Genomic DNA, 4,194 nt, shown 5'->3' on the forward strand with positions numbered 1-4,194 from the left:
TGGGCAGGTACTGGCAGGCAGGTAGGAGCCAGGCAGGGAGCAGCAGGTTGTAGCAGGTCTAGCTGGGGTGAGGAGGAGATAATAGGCAGGGGGAAGGAGACCAGGAGCACAGGGGCACCTGAGTCCAGCTGGCAGCAGAAGGAAGCAGGGCCATGGAGACAGGTGACAAGCCCCAGAAGTGCTGACTATCATCAAGCACAGAACCCAAGGGTCCATAGCCCTGGAGTGGGCAAAGTGGTGCCAAATTAGCACTCCAAGTAATCCTTACTCCTGATGCCTTTGCCAGGAGTGTTCTGTCCTTAAGGGTATACTGTCCAAGAAGAAGGGGGTGCAGTGTAAACCCATGCTAAGTGTGAAAACATGCAGGTTAGGCTTACAAGGTGGGGGAGTGGCACCAGGTTCTGGATGGATTGAGGCTCCCTGAACAATGCCCCACCCCTGTTTACTGTGCACCAGCCAGGCAGGGACAGGAATGCTGATGGCTGGGAGTGGTAGTAAAACTGAACAGGGTGTGTATGACATACGTATCGATGTATGTACATATCTGGTCCCATGTATGCTAGAGCATGTGTTCACAGAAATAAAGCTTTGCACGCCCATCTGTGGATTTGGAAACAGTAAAAAGAAGAGTGTACAATTTTGGCTAAGAAGCTGTATTAGAAGTCTGAGTATCAGCTTTCTGTGCTCCCCTTATTGGACACCCCAATATCCCCGAGCTTGAAAGGTGAAAGTGGCTGGAATGGCTTGGAGCTCCCAGGTAGCATTTTATGAACCGAAGAGGAGGAGGGAAGGGCTTCTCTCCCAGCACATGCCACAGTTACCAGATTAAGCCGGTTGCCTTGGTAACCTTCTCTCTGGGCAGGATTTGGGAATTGTTGGTTAGGAAGGGCGAATTGGGGAGTGTGAAGGCTGTGGGGGGTTGAAAATAAAAGGGACTGAGAGACTTCTGGAAGCTAGAACTTTGGGGCACAGGACCTCATAACTCCCCCAAATACTCAAGGATATCAGGCAGAGACAAAGTTAAACATTTTGAATCAGTGAGGAGAGCCAGCATCAAGTGAAGGTCCTCCTGGAGTGGCAGTGGTTTTCACCCTGACTGCACACTGGAATCACAGGGAAGCTTTGCAGAAATCCTGATGCTGGCTGGGCGAGGTGACTCACGCCTGTAATCTCAACACTTTGGGAAGCCGAGGCAGACGGATCACTTGAGGTCAGGAGTTCAAGACCAGCCTGATCAACATGGTGAAACCCATCTCTACTAAAAATGCACACACAAAAAAATCAGCCAGGTGTGGTGGCACACACCTGTAATCCTAGTTATTCTGGAGGCTGAGGTGGAAGGATAGCTTGAACTTGAGAGGTGGAGGTTGCAGTGAGCCGGTATCGTGCCACTGCACTCCAGCCTGGGAGAAAGTGAGACTCTGTATTTTTTTTAAAAAAACTGATACCTAGGCCACATCTCAGACCAATTAAATCAGATTTCTGAAGCAGGGTCAAGGTTTATAGTATTTTTTTTAAAGCTCCTGACATGACCACACATGGCCAGGGTTGAAAAATCACTGCCCTAGAGGGACAGTCCAACCCAAGTGGGCTGCAGATGCTGGGAGCTGACTTTGGAATTCCAAGAGTCTTTGGTGCTCCGAGTTGCCCACAAGGTAGGAGGCCTGTGTGCTGACCCTGAAGGGGAAGAGGGTTGGCAGGGCATTTGCACCTGCTCATGAAGAGGAAGGCAGGGTGGTATGATTAACAACTTAGATGGGGGTGAAAGAGCTTTGAGAACCCAGCCCATGGGCTTCTACAAGGGGACTGGGCAGGGCTACCTAAGGTGATCTGTCTGCTGCTCTCAAACCCTCTTCTTTCTGCCCACCCAGAGGCAGGCTGGTAGGATAGAAAGAACCTGGGGGCTTAGTGAGAAGAAGCTCACTTAGTTGGTTACCAAGGCAACAGAGAGAGCAATAGGATCTAATTGAAGAACTGGGGAAGCAAGAGGCAAGGGTGAAGGGGCAACACCCAACACTCAAACCTCCTGCCAGTAACCCACCACCAAGGCTGGTTGGCTTTCTTTGCACGACCCTGGGAGATCAGGCCTATGTCACCCATCACACTGGGGAAGAGAAGCAAACTGTCATGATTTAAAGAGGAATTAGGGCCGCAGCGCAAGTGAAGGTCCTCCTGGAGTGGCAGTGGTTTTCACCCTGACTGCACACTGGAATCACAGGGAAGCTTTTCAGAAATCCTGATGCTGGCTGGGCGCAGTGGCTCTCACCTATAATCCCAGCATTTTGAGAGGCTGAGCCGGGATCACTTGAGCTCAGGAGCTCGAGACCAGCCTGGCCAACATGGTGAAACCCCATCTCTACTAAAAATACAAAAAAAATGTACCCGGGCTTGGTGGCAAGGCGCCTGTAATCCCAGCTACTTGAGAGGCTGGGAGAATCACTTGAACCCAGGTGGTGACGCCTGCAGTGAGCTGAGATCCTGCCACTGCACTCCAGCCTGGGCGACAGAGCAAGACTCCGCCTTAAAAAAAAAAAGAGGGGGCCGGGCGCGGTGGCTCAAGCCTGTAATCCTAGCACTTTGGGAGGCCGAGGCGGGTGGATCACGAGGTCAAGAGATCAAGACCATCCTGGTCAACATGGTGAAACCCCGTCTCTACTAAAAATACAAAAAATTAGCTGGGCATGGTGGCGCGTGCCTGTAATCCCAGCTACTCAGGAGGCTGAGGCAGGAGAATTGCCTGGATCCGGGAGGCGGAGGTTGCGGGGAGCTGAGATCGCACCGTTGCACTCCAGCCTGGGTAACGAGCGAAACTCCGTATCAAAAAAAAAAAAAAGAGAGGGGGGCTGGGCGTGGTGGCTCACACCTGTAATCCCAGCACTTTGGGAGGCCAAGGCAGGCAGAACAAGGTCAAGAGTTCAAGACCAGACTGGCCAACATGGTGAAACCCCGTGTCTACTAAAAAATAGAAAAACTAGCTGGGCATGGTAGCTCATGCCTGTAAGGATCCGGAAGGCGGAGGTTGCAGTGAGCCAAAATCGTGCCATTGCATTCCAGCCTGGGTAACACAGCAAGACTCCATCTCAAAATAAAAAAAAAAAAAAAGGAATTAGAGATGAGAGACAGGGGTCAGGAAAGTCATGGTCCTCCTCTTGCTGTGTGGCAGCAGCACCAAGGGATTGGGGAAGTCCCATCTGTCATTATAAGATGCACCATAGCTGGGAACAGCAGCTCAAGCCTGTAATCCCAGCACTTTGGGAAGCCCAGACAGGAGGATCACTTGAGCCCAGGAGTTCAATACCACTCTGGGCAATAGAGACCTTGTCTCTACAAAAATAATAAAAATTAGCTATGTGTGATGGTACATGCTTGTGGTCCCAGCTACTTGAGAGGCTGAGGTAGGAGGATTGCTTGAGCCCAGGTCGTCAAACCTACAGTGAGCCATTGCACTCCAGACTGAGCAATAGAACAAAACCAAAAAAAAAAAAGATGCACTATGATGTCCATGCCTCCAGTGTATGGATTTGAGAAACTTAACAAATGTTGCTAGCTCCACATGAAACTCAATTGCTCTCCCATACCAAGGATAGCCTCTGTATTAAACTTCCATCCCACCCAGGACCTGGAGGAAAGTCACTTCAAAGGTAGAGAACTGCCCTCTAAGCATCAGAGGCCAAGTGATCTAGTAAACTGCAACATGAGCCACAGTGGGTCTTTCAGTTTTCCTTCCCCTTACCTGACCTAATTGGTAAGTCTCCCTAAGACTGTGGTCCTTAATACTTTGTAGGCATCTTTACAAGAAAGCTAGCTACCTGTACTTCCCCCTAGCCCAGGACTTGGTATAGTTATATTGACATCTGATGGCACATTACTTTGGGAAACTTACTTGCCAAACACAAAGGAAGCCATAAAGGATACTAGATGCTCATGTGAATAAGCAGCATCTCACTACTTTTCTGTCCCTGACACTTCCAATCTAAGGGATTGCATGATATCCTGGTAATCTATATGGTTAAAAAACATAACTGATGGGGAATGCAGACACATTTATGGCCTCATAGGGGCTCCTCATCTCTCTGGGCTTCTGTTTCACAAGTCTAGGCTGGCCTGAGTTGTGGCTGTGACCCTGTGGGAGAATTAGGGAGTCCTCTTCCCTCCCTCCCAAATCAAGACTCATGCAAAACATCGGCAAGGCTG

This window comes from Aotus nancymaae, unplaced genomic scaffold, assembly GCF_030222135.1.
Source record: "Aotus nancymaae isolate 86718 unplaced genomic scaffold, 86718_ANA_hifiasm-v0.15.2.pri h1tg000089l, whole genome shotgun sequence".
NCBI lineage: Eukaryota > Metazoa > Chordata > Mammalia > Primates > Aotidae > Aotus > Aotus nancymaae.